We start from the raw sequence: 17,110 nt of genomic DNA, 5'->3' as shown, positions 1-17,110 counted from the left end.
CTACCCTGGCCAGCAAGATCTCCGGATCTGTCCCCCATTGAGCATGTTTGGGACTGGATGAAGCGTCGTCTCCCGCGGTCTGCACGTCCAGCAAGAACGCTGGTCCAACTGAGGCGCCAGGTGGAAATGGCATGGCAAGCCGTTCCACAGGACTACATCCAGCATCTCTACGATCGTCTCCATGGGAGAATAGCAGCCTGCATTGCTGCGAAAGGTGGATATACACTGTACTAGTGCCGACATTGTGCATGCTCTGTTGCCTGTGTCTATGTGCCTGTGGTTCTGTCAGTGTGATCATGTGATGTGTTTGACCCCAGGAATGTGTCAATAAAGTTTCCCCTTCCTGGGACAATGAATTCACGGTGTTCTTATTTCAATTTCCAGGAGTGTATAATGTATGTATAACATATAGCTCACTTTGCCTTAGAAATGTGTTATGTATTTTAAAGGTCATGGAAGCCCCAGCCACAGAAGGAGATGGTGAAGGAGAAGGAAGCATTAGTTTCCCTTTCGATGTAACAGAAATGGAGGAGATGACATTTGCCATGCCCCCCACAAGACATTGTGGAAGTGGAAACCACTCCAGTCATCTCTGTGCCTCCACATGAAAGTGGATCTGCAACCATGTCACCCTGTACCACTCCAAGTCCGAGTGGAAGTGGTAGATCAAGTGCACTGAAGAGAGCCAGGAGAGACCTGGATGAATACCGAGAAGGTCTTTTACAGACCTTAAGAAAAGTTGGCGACAATTTAGCAGGCAGGAAAAGGGACCAGTTTACCCACTTGCGTGACTTTGTCGCCAATAAGTTCAGATTTCTTTATGAAAATGGCCATACTAGAATTATGGCAAGACTTGAGAACGGAATATACAGATGTCTGCAGGAGGCAAACGATGAACTAATAGATACAAATGCAACATAATTTATGGATTCTTTAAAAACATGTATAAATGTTGAAATATGCATGTCGTGCTGTCAAGTACTACTTAACAAACCTAAATACAAATTAATGTCGTTGGATATCTTTACTGTGCATAAAGTGTCCTCAGAAATTGTGATATTGTATTACGGAGTGAAGCATGTCACTCGTTCCAAAGAACTAAAAGCTAAAGCATTTCAGCAAAATTTGAGAAATTTATGGTGCAAAATGTTAGTGCCGTTAAAATTTTAGTTCCTATTCCAGCATCCTCACGTGGTTATGTTGGCAACATCAACGGCGCGGTAGAAAATTTGTGCTGCTGTTCCAGGTTGACAGTTACTTGTATGTACCCTCGTCCCCCCATTAAAAGTAATTGCCCTCATAAAACGAAGATTTCATGACAAAAAATTTGCATTGTCGTGCGATTGCTAATGCCAACGTCTCACACACTATTGTCGGCATTAGCATCCGTTGTCAATATTATCACGCAAGGCCGCCAGAATAATAGCAAAAAATTTATATACGTGCCAGACGTATGAAAAAATTATACACTCCTGGAAATTGAAATAAGAACACCGTGAATTCATTGTCCCAGGAAGGGGAAACTTTATTGACACATTCCTGGGGTCAAACACATCACATGATCACACTGACAGAACCACAGGCACATAGACACAGGCAACAGAGCATGCACAATGTCGGCAGTAGTACAGTGTATATCCACCTTTCGCAGCAATGCAGGCTGCTATTCTCCCATGGAGACGATCGTAGAGATGCTGGATGTAGTCCTGTGGAACGGCTTGCCATGCCATTTCCACCTGGCGCCTCAGTTGGACCAGCGTTCGTGCTGGACGTGCAGACCGCGTGAGACGACGCTTCATCCAGTCCCAAACATGCTCAATGGGGGACAGATCCGGAGATCTTGCTGGCCAGGGTAGTTGACTTACACCTTCTAGAGCACGTTGGGTGGCACGGGATACATGCGGACGTGCATTGTCCTGTTGGAACAGCAAGTTCCCTTGCCGGTCTAGGAATGGTAGAACGATGGGTTCGAGGACGGTTTGGATGTACCGTGCACTATTCAGTGTCCCCTCGACAATCACCAGTGGTGTACGGCCAGTGTAGGAGATCGCTCCCCACACCATGATGCCGGGTGTTGGCCCTGTGTGCCTCGGTCGTATGCAGTCCTGATTGTGGCGCTCACCTGCACGGCGCCAAACACGCATATGACCATCATTGGCACCAAGGCAGAAGCGACTCTCATCGCTGAAGACGACACGTCTCCATTCGTCACTCCATTCACGCCTGTCGCGACAACACTGGAGGCGGGCTGCACGATGTTGGGGCGTGAGCGGAAGACGGCCTAACGGTGTGCGGGACCGTAGCCCAGCTTCATGGAGACGGTTGCGAATGGTCCTCGCCGATACCCCAGGAGCAACAGTGTCCCTAATTTGCTGGGAAGTGGCGGTGCGGTCCCCTACGGCACTGCGTAGGATCCTACGGTCTTGGCGTGCATCCGTGCGTCGCTGCGGTCCGGTCCCAGGTCGACGGGCACGTGCACCTTCCGCCGACCACTGGCGACAACATCGATGTACTGTGGAGACCTCACGCCCCACGTGTTGAGCAATTCGGCGATAAGTCCACCCGGCCTCCCGCATGCCCACTATACGCCCTCGCTCAAAGTCCGTCAACTGCACATACGGTTCACGTCCACGCTGTCGCGGCGTGCTACCAGTGTTAAAGACTGCGATGGAGCTCCGTATGCCACGGCAAACTGGCTGACACTGACGGCGGCGGTGCACAAATGCTGCGCAGCTAGCGCCATTCGACGGCCAACACCGCGGTTCCTGGTGTGTCCGCTGTGCCGTGCGTGTGATCATTGCTTGTACAGCCCTCTCGCAGTGTCCGGAGCAAGTATGGTGGGTCTGACACACCGGTGTCAATGTGTTCTTTTTTCCATTTCCAGGAGTGTATAATGTATTACATACTGTGATGTATATAAAACTTTTACCTTCACTTCTTGGGATAAAACTTGCACAATGGCCTCGCAAACACGAAGAATAATATTGCATATGGCACTTTTTGATATTCTATGCAGATACATTAACGTCGAAAAGGAATCCCCAGCGGCCAAAAAACGGACTGTTACTGCCAACTGATACTCTGGTGGAATCACTTCCCGAAAGTTTGGTTGGTTTTGGACACAAGAGGAGCCACAAGAGATAGCAAACAGCGGAAATCCTCCACACTCATCCTAACATAATTTATCCTCTAGCGTTAATTCCTGAACGATCATTGCGTAAGCTCCGTGAGTAGCGCGTTTGCGAAGAAACTCTCTCTGCCACCATCTACGCTTCCTCCGCCTTTTCTTCCTATCATCTTCCAAAAGAGCAAGTGTACCAGCACATAAAAATGTTAAATCTTCCAAATCGTCGTCGGAAGCCATCGCACAGTGATACAAATCAACCAGTGTAAACGCACGCTCATACATGTATGAGGTTGATACTTGTCAACTCATACAAGTTGAGATACATGTCGCAAAGGCGCATATACGTACATGTATGTCATACATGTGGTGATACAAATCGCAGTGTAAACGCAGCTTTAGATTGTTACCTTACTGAAGTCAATGAGGAAGTATCTGCTTACTACTTTAAGTACGGTGGCGCTTTGGTCAAGTCTTTGGATGCCACCTCGGGAGAACGTACCTCTAAATCCAAACACAAATCCAAGTTTTTCGTAATTTACGAATTTCCATTATCTAGCTTTAATTATTGTTTATCGTCGTACACCAAATTGTTTTACTTGTTCAAGTTGAAACGTTGAAGTTGCTTGTCAGCATTTATCTGTATAAACTAATTTTAAAGAATATTATACCAAAAATAAAGAGAAATACTATGTAGATACGAAAAAAATCTCTACTGCATGTAGCAACTGCTTATAAAAATAGAAGTGGCATAACCTACCTCTTGCAACCAGAGTCTACTTTCAGTATCAGTAATTTATTTGTCCAAGAATCATTTCAAAATGTTCCAGGATGCGTCGGCTTAATACAAACAAGTAAATCATATGCATATGATAGGTGATATCGAACGTTACAGCTAATCCGACAAGTTTTTAATGGGGAAAGGATAGGTCTTGAAGGAACCATCCCGACCTAGGTAGATCCTGCAGACGTCCTAACGGATAGTTATCTCGATTGTTCAGAACATACAGGCCTAGATACTAATTCCGCACTGCACAGAAACTAAGCCCTGCAATGCTGATTTTAAGCGTTGACAGGAAAACTGTCACTGGTAAGTGAGACAAAATTTTTGGGTACCTGTATGTACAGGCAAATCGGAGGTACACCTGAATAATCTAAATAAAAATTTAAATACAGTCACATTTGCTGTAAGAACCCTAATGCAAAATACCAGTCATATAACAGAGCAGTGAACCATGCAATATCCGCTGGGTAGGTCAGGAGTCCACTACACGCAGCAAGCGGCTACAGGGGTAGCAGGGGTTGTGTGGCGTCGACTGGGCGGTTTTTTAGGTTAGATGGCCTCGGGCAAGTACAGAAAGGGCAACAGCCTCAAAGGGTGCGGAGCAAAGTCAGGACATGCGGGGACCAAGCAGCAATCGGTATTGTAATTGTAAACTGTCAAAGCTGCATTGGTAAAGTACCGGAACTTCAAGCGCTGATAGAGAGCACCGAAGCTGAAATTGTTATAGGTACAGAAAGCTGGCTGAAGCCAGAGATAAATTCTGCCGAAATTTTTACAAAGGTACAGACGGTGTTTAGAAAGGATAGATTGCATGCGACCGGTGGTGGCGTGTTTGTCGCTGTTAGTAGTAGTTTATCCTGTAGTGAAGTAGAAGTGGATAGTTCCTGTGAATTATTATGGGTGGAGGTTACACTCAACAACCAAGCTAGGTTAATAATTGGTTCCTTTTACCGACCTCCCGACTCAGCAGCATTAGTGGCACAACAACTGAGAGAAAATTTGGAATACATTTCACATAAATTTTCTCAGCATGTTATAGTCTTATGTAGTGGTTAATAAAAAAAGAAAAAAATAGAGAAGAAAAGAAAAAGAAAAAAAGGTTGAAAATGTGGGAAGAAATCGTAAGTGAAAATGTTTTTTTTTTAATCGTTAATGACCGTGAAAAAAGGGAAAGAAAGAAAGAAATGCAGATCGGACTTCGTATTACAGAAAAGCTATAGTTGGGGTGGTCCTTGTGGCGTTTTTAAGCAAAAGTTAAACCAATTTCCATTACAAAAATTATTGAAAAGAAACAGAGAATAACAAAATGTAACTGACAGGGGGGAGTGGCGTAGATAAGAGTTCATCCTTTACCAGGTTAACTTGTCTTCTTTCGTGCGGCGTCCAGGTCTTCAAGAATCTCCTTCATTTCGGCGTGAAAAGTCTGCTCCGAAATCTTGCAATCGTCCAGGAATCACTAATTAATACCAATTAAAATCATCTTGATACTGTATGCAATTTAATTTACTTTGCTACTTCCATCCTCCGAATTTCTTAACAACTTCCACAATATATCTACACATTAAAATCAGATCAAGACTAGCTAATAAGTTTTTTTTAACGTCTTCATCAGATCACGTCTGCCTTAAGCTTCGGCTATAAAGAGACAATCGAGAAACGGATAGAAAACAAAAAAACAGAGTTACAATTTTAGTATTTTCTCTGCCGTCGAGCGCTCATACCGCTGCGACGGGGTATTTTTTATCTGAGGGAACGAGTGTAGCGCGGCGAAATTCAAAGTCCCGCTACACTTAGGTGGTGATTTCAATTTACCAGATATAGACTGGGACACTCAGATGTTTAGGACGGGTGGTAGGGACAGAGCATCGAGTGACATTATACTGAGTGCACTATCCGAAAATTACCTCAAACAATTAAACAGGGAACCGACACATGGAGATAACATCTTGGACCTACTGATAACAAACAGACCCGAACTTCTCGACTGTGTAAGTGCAGAACAGGGAATCAGTGATCATAAGGCCGTTGCAGCATCCCTGAATATGGAAATTAATAGGAACATAAAAAAAGGGAGGAAGGTTTATCTGTTTAGCAAGAGTAATAGAAGGCAGCTTTCAGTCTACCTAACAGATCAAAACGAAAATTTCTGTTCCGACACTGACAATGTTGAGTGTTTATGGAAAAAGTTCAAGGCAATCGTAATATGCGTTTTAGACAGGTACGTGCCGAGTAAAACTGTGAGGGACGGGAAAAACCCACCGTGGTACAACAACAAAGTTAGGAAACTACTGCGAAAGCAAAGAGAGCTTCACTCCAAGTTTAAACGCAGCCAAAACCTCTCATACAAACAGAAGCTAAATGATGTCGAAGTTAGCGTAAGGAGGGCTATGCGTGAAGCGTTCAGTGAATTCGAAAGTAAAATTCTATGTACCGACTTGACAGAAAATCCTAGGAAGTTCTGGTCTTACGTTAAATCAGTAAGTGGCTCGAAACAGCATATCCAGACACTCTGGGATGATGATGGCATTGAAACAGAGGATGACACGCGTAAAGCTGTAATACTAAACACCTTTTTCCAAAGCTGTTTCACAGAGGAAGACCGCACTGCAGTTCCTTCTCTAAATCCTCGCACAAACGAAAAAAATGGCTGACATCGAAATAAGTGTCCAAGGAATAGAAAAGCAACTGGAATCACTCAACAGAGGAAAGTCCACTGGACCTTATGGGATACCAATTCGATTCTACACAGAGTACTCAAAAGAACTTCCCCCCCCTCCCCCCTCCCCCCTCCTTTCTAACAGCCGTGTACCGCAAGTCTCTAGAGGAACGGAAGGTTCCAAATGATTGGAAAAGAGCACAGGTAATCCCAGTCTTCAAGAAGGGTCGTCGAGCAGATGCGCAAAACTATAGACCTATATCTCTGACGTCGATCTGTTGTAGAATTTTAGAACATTTTTTTGCTCACGTATCATGTCGTTTTTGGAAACCCAGAATCTACTCTGTAGGAAACAACATGGATTCCGGAAACAGCGATCGTATGACACCCAACTCGCTTTATTTGTTCATGAGACCCAGAAAATATTAGATACAGGCTCCCAGGTAGATGCTATTTTCCTTGACTTCCGGAATGCATTCGATACAGTTCCGCACTGTCGCCTGATAAACAAAGTAAGAGCCTACGGAATATCAGACCAGCTGTGTGGCTGGATTGAAGAGTTTTTAGCAAACAGAACACAGCATGTTGTTCTCAATGAAGAGACGTCTACAGACGTTAAGGTAACCTCTGGCGTGCCACAGGGGAGTGTTATGGGACCATTGCTTTTCACAATATATATAAATGACCTAGTAGATAGTGTCGGAAGTTCCGTGCGGCTTTTCGGGGATGATGCTGTAGTATACAGAGAAGTTGCAGCATTAGAAAATTGTAGCTAAATGAAGGAAGATCTCCAGCGGATAGGCACTTGTTGCAGGGAGTGGCAACTGACCCTTAACATAGATAAACGTAATGTATTGCGAATACATAGAAAGAAGGATCCTTTATTGTACGATTATATGATAGCGGAACAAACACTGGTAGCAGTTACTTCTGTAAAATATCTGGGAGTATGCGTGCGGAACGATTTGAAGTGGAATGATCACATAAAATTAATTGTTGGTAAGGCGGGTACCAGGTTGAGATTCATTGGGAGAGTCCTTAGAAAATGTAGTCCATCAACAAAGGAGGTGGCTTACAAAACACTCGTTCGACCTGTACCTGAGTATTGCTCATCAGTGTGGAATCCGTACCAGATCGGGTTGACGAAGGAGATAGAGAAGATCCAAAGAAGAGCGGCGCGTTTCGCCACAGGGTTATTTGGTAAGCGTGATAGCGTTACAGAGATGTTTAGCAAGCTCTAGTGGCAGACTCTGCAAGAGAGGCGCTCTGCATCGCGGTGTAGCTTGCTCGCCAAGTTTCGAGAGGGTGCGTTTCTGGATGAGGTATCGAATATATTGCTTCCCCCTACTTATACCTCCCGAGGAGATCACGAATGTAAAATTAGAGAGATTCTCGCGCGCACGGAGGCTTTCAGACAGTCGTTCTTCCCGCGAACCATACGCGACTGGAACAGGAAAGGGAGGTAATGACAGTGGCACGTAAAGTGTCCTCCGCCACTTGCGGAGTATAAATGTAGATGTAGATGTACTGATTACCTTTTGTGGGGAATTCCATAATTAGCAGAAAAACGTTTAATCTCCATACGGAGACTGTCAGAATAATAAAACAATCTAAATACATAGACTCCTGCAAACCAATATTTAAAAGTCTGAATATAATGCCCCCTGCCTCTTTGACATATCTATGAAGCAACGATATTCACAAAAGGAAATGCTTCAAAGAAGAAAATATCTTAAAGCGTAACTGTGGTTTTTCAGCCTTACGGTACTAGGCAGAAGCATAACCTACACACTGATCCAGTAAGTACAAACATTTGTAAAGCAGAAACATATCGTATTGATATTATTCCGTATAGCCAAATACCTGTTTCGTTTAAATGGATAGCAAATTTATATATATTTAAACTGACTCTCACCCTCGCTCTCTCTCTCTCTCTCTGCAAAAGATTGTTTTAATGCTTAAGATTTTATGTTCGTATAACAAATGTACTTTGAGGTTCTCCATATTATGGGTGTTGACAGAAATAAGCCCAGTTAGTACTGAACAGTGTTTTCACATATATATGATTCCATTTATGCAAGCACTCTGTTTGTAAACTCACGTAAACCCAAAAGAATTTGCTAAATTAATAAATATTGATTTCTTACAGGATACACATAATTCAGTTGAAGAAACTGTAGTAGACGAAGATCAACGTAGCTTTCTGGAGGTCGTGGAAGACACCTTGGGTAGCAATGAATTTATTGTGGTATCTAAAACAAGTTACACAGATGAGAAGCAGCCACCACAGAAGAAAAGAAGAATTACACTACTGGCCATTAAAATTGCTACACCACGAAGATGACGGCACGGAACGCCGTGCTGGATCCCAACGGCCTTGTATCACTAGCAGTCGAGGTGACAGGCATCTTATCCACACGACTGTAGCAGATCGTGCAGCCACGTCTCCATCCCTGAGTCAACAGATTGGGACGTTTGCAAGACAACAACCATCTGCACGAACAGTTCGACGACGTTTGCAGCAACACGGTCTATCAGCTCGCAGACCGTGGCTGCAGTTACGCTTGACGCTGCATCACAGACAGGAGCGCCTGCGACGGTGTACTCGATGAATCCAGGTTCTGTTTACAGCATCATGGTGGACGCATCCATGTTTGGCGACATCGGGGTGAACGCACATTGGAAGCGTGTATTCGTCATCGTCATACTGGCTTATCACCCGGCATGATGGTATGGGGTGCCATTGGTTCCATGTCTCGGTCACCTCTTGTTTGCATTGACGGCTCTTTGAACAGTGGACGTTACATTTCAGATGTGTTACGACCCGTGGCTCTACCCTTCATTCGATCCCTGTGAAACCCTACATTTCAGCAGGATACTGCACGACCGCATGTTGCACGCCCTGTGCGGGCCTCTGTGGATACAGAAAATGTTCGACTGCTGCCCTGGCCAGCACATTCTTCAGATCTCTCACCAATTAAAAACGTCTGGTCAATGGTGGCCGAGGAACTGGCTCGTCACAATATGCCAGTCACTATTCTTGACGAACTGTGGTATCATGCTGATGCTGCATGGGCAGCTGTACCTGTACACGCCATCCAAGCTCTGTTTGACTCAATGCCCAGGCGTATTAAGGCCGTTATTACGGCCAGAGGTGGTTGTTCTGGGTACTGATTTCTCAGGATCTATGCATCCAAATTGCGTGAAAATGTAATCACACGTCAGTTCTAGAATAATATATTTGTCCAATGAATACCTGTTTATCATCTGCATTTCTTCTTGGTGTAGCAATTTTAATGGCCAGTAGTGTAATAAATCAGAAGCAGAAATCAGCAGTGCTCTTGACATAATAAAATCTATTAGCAACAATATTGTAAAAGCTACTGATGCAGAAAAGCGTAGCACAACTAGTATTTATTATTGCGAATATGAAGCAACAAAATTAAAAGGTTACACCAAAAATGTCCAAAACATTTTACAATAGAAAATGCATGAAATATTATTTCAAACAGATATGGGCAATTTTGATTAAAAATCTGATATAGAACAGCAAACGAAGATTTATCACATGTTCTGATGGTACTCTAACGAATAAAAATTGTTTACAGTTCTTTCCATTAATTGAACCTTTGAACGTGAATATATAAAGATTAACAGTGATTGTTTTACCGGGGGAGCCACGCAACATCAGAGTTAAAATGTTGTGCTAATTTCGAAATTCTGCACATTTCTTTGAAGATTTTCAAGGCACAGATATTAGAGGTAAAAATGAACTGTGTTCATTGTCTAACCACCAGTGCATCAACAACCCCTAACAGAACGTTTCGAAGCCTTCATAATTATAAAACTCAGTCCCACTATTGGCAGGTTCACTGATTTGACAGTTGGCCATCCGTAGCTCCAAGTCAGTGTGGAAAGTTCCACAGCTTTTCAAAGCCCTTCGCAATCTGCAGCCAATCCCTTCTTTTGCAGGGTAGCTGAAACAACAGGAATAATTACATTATACAGGGTGATTCAAAAAGAATACCACAACTTTAAAAATGTGTATTTAATGAAAGAAACATAATATAACCTTCTGTTATACATCATTACAAAGAGTATTTAAAAAGGCTTTTTTTTCACTCAAAAACAAGTTCAGAGATGTTCAATATGGCCCCCTCCAGACACTCGAGCAATATCAACCCGATACTCCAACTCGTTCCACACTCTCTGTAGCATATCAGGCGTAACAGTTTGGATAGCTGCTGTTATTTCTCGTTTCAAATCATCAATGGTGGCTGGGAGAGATGGCCGAAACACCATATCCTTAACATACCCCCATAAGAAAAAATCGCAGGGGGTAAGATCAGGGCTTCTTGGAGGCCAGTGATGAAGTGCTCTGTCACGGGCTGCCTGGCGGCCGATCCATCGCCTCGGGTAGTTGACGTTCAGGTAGTTACGGACAGATAAGTGCCAATGTGGTGGCGCTCCATCCTGCTGAAATATGAATTGTTGTGCTTCTTGTTCGAGCTGAGGGAACAGCCAATTCTCTAACATCTCCAGATACTGTAGTCCAGTTACAGTAGCACCTTCGAAGAAAAAGGGACCAAAAACTTTATTGGCTGAAATGGCACAGAAAACGTTCACCTTAGGCGAGACACGTTCATACTGAGTTGTTTCCCGCGGATTCTCAGTGCCCCATATACAGACATTGTGATGGTTGACTTTCTCGTTAGTGTGGAAAGTTGCTTCATCACTAAACACAATCTTTGAAACGAAAGATTCATCTGATTCCATTTGAGCAAGGATAAAATCACAGAAATCGATTCTTTTAATCTTATCAGCTGCAGACAGTGCTTGAACCAATTTCAGACGATAAGGTTTCATAACTAACCTTTTTCGTAGGACTCTCCATACAGTTGATTGTGGAATTTGCAGCTCTCTGCTAGCTCTGCGAGTCGATTTTCCTGGGCTGCGAACAAATGCTTGCTGGATGCGTGCTACATTTTCATCACTCGTTCTTGGCCGTCCAGAACTTTTCCCTTTGCACAAACACCCATCCTCTGTAAACTGTTTATACCAACGTATAATACACCACCTATCAGGAGGTTTAACACCATACTTCGTTCGAAATGCACGCTGAACAACTGTCGTCGATTCACTTCTGCCGTACTCAATAACACAAAAAGCTTTCTGTTGAGCGGTCGCCATCTTAGCATCAACTGACGCTGACGCCTAGTCAACAGCGCATCAAGCGAACAAATGTACAACTAAATGAAACTTTATAGCTCCCTTAATTCGCCGACAGATAGTGCTTAGCTCTGCCTTTTGTCGTTGCAGAGTTTTAAATTCCTAAAGTTGTGGTATTCTTTTTGAATCACCCTGTATTATTTTCACCGTCAGATCTGTAAATTGCATTTGTTAGGCATGGGTTGTGGACACACACTGCTTCACACAGTTGTATATTACTGACTAGCTTATTAGATTATTCTGTATAAGTATGTATGAATGTAAATGTAAGTTTTCATCTTCAGCACTTTATATTATCCCTAAAAACTACAAAGGAGGTTTTATTACACAAAGCAGTGGTCTGCAACCTGAGGGTAAATACTCCCTGAGGGGTGAAATGAAGTGGGGTGGAGACAAAAGTGTTTGATTGTGTCTGTAATTTTGGAGGATCGTTATTAGCACACGTACATGTATTTGTTTTGCACTATGCATAAGAGTAAGACATGCAAGTGACAAATGCTAAATGTATGAAAAGTGTCTCTAAGTTTTATGCAGTTTCTATAACACAAGAGAAATTTCTTCAGTATGCACTTTGAAACATTGGTAAAACAACAGACAGTAAGTATGTAATGGCTAGTGTAGTGCTCTACGCAATATTTATTTTATTATTATTATTTTGAGCTTTTCCTCATTACAGAGGCTTATCTCCAACATAATAATTTACTTGGAAATTACAATACAAACAATAAACGTTCTTAAACTATATTCTCAAAATATTTCTCCAGGTGTTTCGATCTTGCGTGTCTTCTTCCTCTGCGCCCGTTCTCCTCATTGTGTGCTGTACATTCTGGAGCCAGGTGGTCATAGGTCGTCGTCTTCTTCTTCTCCCCTCCGGTTCCCACTCCAGTATCCATTTTGGTATTCTGGTTTTCTCCATTTGTCGTACATGCCCGTACCACTGTAATTTCTTCCTATCCATTATGTCATATATTCTTTCTTTTATTTCCATTCTCCTTATTACTTCGGTGTTCCTTATCTTTTCTTTCCTGGAGATTCTTGCCGATCTTCTCCAAAAGTCCATCTCTAGAGCTTGTAATTTTTTAAAGTGCTTCATGTTAATTGTCCAGGTCTCCGTTCCATACAGAACCACACTCTCTAATATGGATTTGTATATTAATTTTTTAGTTCTGCTCATTACATTCCTGCTCCATAAGACTGAGTTAAGCATCCCAATGAGCCTCCGTCCGCTACTAATTCTTTTATTGATTTCTGACTCTGATTTTCCCTCGATTTCTAAAATGGATCCCAAATAACAGAAAGTGTTTATCTTTTTGATTTTCTTTCCTTCACTGTATAGCTCATCTGACTCATTAGTCAAGTATTCTGTTTTTTGGTAATTAATCTTCAAACCCCAAGTTTTGTATGCCACTGCTAATTGATTGCACGTATAGTTAGCATCCTCCCCATCTTGTGCTACGATCATCAGCAAATAATAAATGATGTAGGTAAACTCCATCTCTTATTTCTAATCCCATACTATTACATTTACGAGACCATGTTCTAAGGCTAATATCTATATAGATTTTAAATAATGATGGTGACATGGGACAGCCCTGTAAAAGGCCTTTGCTTGTTCTAAATTTCTGTGAAAGTTTATTACCAACTTTCACTTGGCAAATGTTATCTTTATACATCTGTTGTATTATTTTAATCAAGGAAGGGTTTATGTTTGCCACATGTAGTACTCTCCAAAGTAATTTTCTTGGAACAGTATCATACGCTTTTTCTAGATCTAGGAAAATTAATCCTATATTTTTTTTATTTTTCCCTATTTTTCTCCAAAATCTGTCGTAATGTGAAAATATGGTCTACACATCATCTCCCAGCCGTGAATCCACATTGCTCTTCCTGGGTTCTAAAATTTTTTTCCAGTTTGTTTTTAATTACTTTCGCAAAAATTCTCATTAATGTGTTTGTAACACAAATTCCTCGATAGTTTGAACAAATTTTGCGATCCCCTTTCTTAAATATTGTATAAATGTAAACTAGCTTCATCTCGTTGGGTACTGAATCTCCATGTATCATTTTGTTGAAGATCTGTGTTATCAGTTTCACAATTTTGTCACCACCATATTTCAAACACTCCAGATTGATATTGCCTGGTCCCGTTGATTTACCATTCTTTCCTGTTCTCAACGCCTGAAGTACTTCACTTTCTAAAATCTGGATCTCATCATCTTCATGTCCTTTATCTTCCCCTGTTCCTTCTTCTAGATATTCTTCTCTGTCCTCATTTAATAATTTTTGGAAATACTCTTCCCGTTCCTTTTGTGTTACCAGTTGGAGATTAGTTTTGCTTTTTGTATCCTGCCGAAGCCCTTTCAATACTGACCATGCTTCTTTTGCTCTCTCAAATTCTAATTTGCTATTCACCTTGGCACATGTTCTTTCCTATGCTTCATTTTTTGCCATCCTTATTTTTTTCATCACTTCATTCTTCTTTTCCTTGTATATTATTTATTATTGTTATTATTTTATTCATTCATTCTGTATAGGCCATCTTTGGATCACATTATTTCAACTGTCTTGCTTTACGTGCTCTGACGTTTGCCCAGTGCTCCCGGATTCGTTCTTGGTGTTGCTCCTTCCTCTTCTGGGTCCAAGCCTTTCCTGTTTTCAGTTTTGGCTTTTCTTGGAAGCCCTGCCACGCCGTAAGTTTCTCCTTGAGTGGGACGTGCTCCAAGATGTCATCATGGGTGATCCCCACTTCTTTAAGATATTTCTCCACCTCTGTGAACCAGGGCCATTTTGTTTTCTTCTCCTGAAAATAGGTGATCATTTTACTGGTGAGTCTTCCAAGGCTCAGTCGCGTAATATGTCCCTAAAACATAATCCTTCTTTTCCAAATGGTTTAAATCATACCTAACTGGAAGAGTGCAGAAAGTTGAAATAAACAGTTCACATAATATGCAAAAAACTGGCGATTTCTCAAACTGGGGAACAATCAAGAATGGGGTGCCGCAAGGTTCGTTCTTGGGTCCCCTGCTGTTCTTAATATACATTAATGACTTGCCATTCTATATTCACGAAAACGCAAAGCTGGTACTTTTTTCCGATGATACAAGTATAGCTATCACACCCGACAGACAAGAATTAACTGGTGAAATTGTAAACAATGTTTTCAGAAAATCATTAAGTGGTTCTCTGCAAATGGGCTCTCATTAAACTTTGACAAAACAGTATATACAGTTCCACACAGTAAATGTAATGACCCCATTAATGAATATAGACTTCGATCAGAAATCGGTAGCTAAGGTAGAATATTCAAAATTTCTAGGTGTATGCATTGATGAGGGGTTGAACTAGAAAAAACACACTGAGGATATGCTGAAAAGTTTGAGTTCAACTACTTATGTTATTAGGGTCATTGCAAATTTTGGCGATATACATCTCAGTAAATTAGCTTACCCCACCTATTTTCATTCTCTGCTTTCCTATGGCATCATATTCTGAGATAACTTATCATTGAGTAAAAGAGTGTTCTTTGCACAAAAGCGTGTAATCAGAAAAATTGCTGGAGCTCATCCAAGATCATCCTGAAGACACTTATTGAAAGAGCTAGAGATTTTCACTGTAGCCTCACAATATATATATATTCACTTATGAAATTTGTTATTAACAATCCAAACGAATTCAAAAGTAATAGCAATGTACATGGCTACAACTCTAGGAGAAAGGATGATCTTCACTACGCAAGGTTAAATCTAACTTTGGCTCAGAAGGGGGTAAATTATGCTGCCACAAAAGTCTTTGGTCACTTACCTAATAGCATCACAAGTCTGACAGATAGCCATATAGCATTTAAAAGGAAATTAAAAGAATCTCTTGATGGAAACTCCATCTACTCATTAGATGAATTTTTGGATATAGTAAGTGGGTAATTTCCCAACCTAAAAAAAAAAAAAAAAAAAAAAGATATTGAGTGTTATGTAATATTGCGTAATGTAATATCTTGTACAGACACCTTTTATTAACCTGACACATTCCACATCATTACGAAGTGTCGTATTCATGATCTATGGAACAAGTACTAATCTAATCTAATCTAATCTAATCCAGATGGTATCGGTTATCTTCTCTCTGTGGGAATACAGTTCATGATTATGACGTCTTCTATATTCCCCATTCTCTTTGATGGAACCTAAGATCTTTCTCAAAGTCTTCCTTTCCTTGGCCTCCAGTTTTTCGATTAGGCCTTTTTTTATCATTACTAGGCATTCAGAAGTGTGCAAGACCCCCAGACGGATAACACTCCAGTAATGCCTTAACCTCGTTGTAGATTTTTTAGTTAAACAGAATGCCATTTCCATTTTGTTCATGCGTGATGTGAAGGCTTTTTCACTGATAAGGTGGCTGTTATCCATTCTCCAAGATATTTAAAATTTCAACTCGCTTAATTTTGTCTTGACCCACTACAAGGTCCCTTGGTGGTGAATTTATGTTCGCTATAAACTCGGTTTTCTCAAATGAAATTTCGAGGCCAGTCTTCTGTGCTTGTACGTTAAGCTTATTAATTGTGCCTCAGTTATTTCCATGGAATCAGAAAAAAACTGCAAAAGCGAGACAATCGATTTCAAGATTTTGTTGCTTGTAACCCAGCCTCACACCATTTTTAATTCCTTGGTTTTCCAGTTCTTTGCGCCACCCACGAATCACCTTCTCAAGGGCACAGATGAAGATCAGAAGTGAGAGCTCATTCCCTTGCCTCACTCCAGTCTTTATTTCAAAAGTTTCTGATGTTTCTCCTCTAAATTTCACTTCTGAGGTTGTGTTGGTTAGTGTTTGCTGGATTATCGCTTTGGTCTTCGTGTCTAGGCCAAGTTCTTTTAGAATTCTGATCAAGGTTTTACAATCAATCGAGGTGTATGCCTTTTTGAAATCCACAAAGGTGACAACAAAATTTTTATTCCTGAGCCTCAGGTACTAAAGGATGGATTTGAGGTTTATTGTCTGTTCGATGCATGATCGCCACTTCTTGAAACCTCCTTGATTCTCTCCCAGCGTGCATCTAGCTGTTCTTCTGTCATAGTTTGCAGAGCTTTCGACAGAATTTATAGGTTGTTGATATGAGAGAGATAGCACAGTGGTTATTTACATCTGTTCTGTCGCCTTTCTTATGAAGAGGAAGAATTAGTGCAGAATTCCAGCCATGTGGGAGTCTTTCAGTTATTATTATTATTATTATTATTATTATTAGTGGCAGTGCTCAGACATGAAGCATTGGCATACTGAAGGCTTCTAATTTCGGTCAGTTTGGAAGTAAAGAGGTCCAGCAATC

Source organism: Schistocerca nitens, chromosome 11 (assembly GCF_023898315.1).
Source record: "Schistocerca nitens isolate TAMUIC-IGC-003100 chromosome 11, iqSchNite1.1, whole genome shotgun sequence".
NCBI classification, from domain to species: Eukaryota; Metazoa; Arthropoda; class Insecta; order Orthoptera; family Acrididae; genus Schistocerca; species Schistocerca nitens.
The sequence above is the reverse complement of the archived record's forward strand: the minus strand, read 5'-3'. Positions refer to the sequence as shown.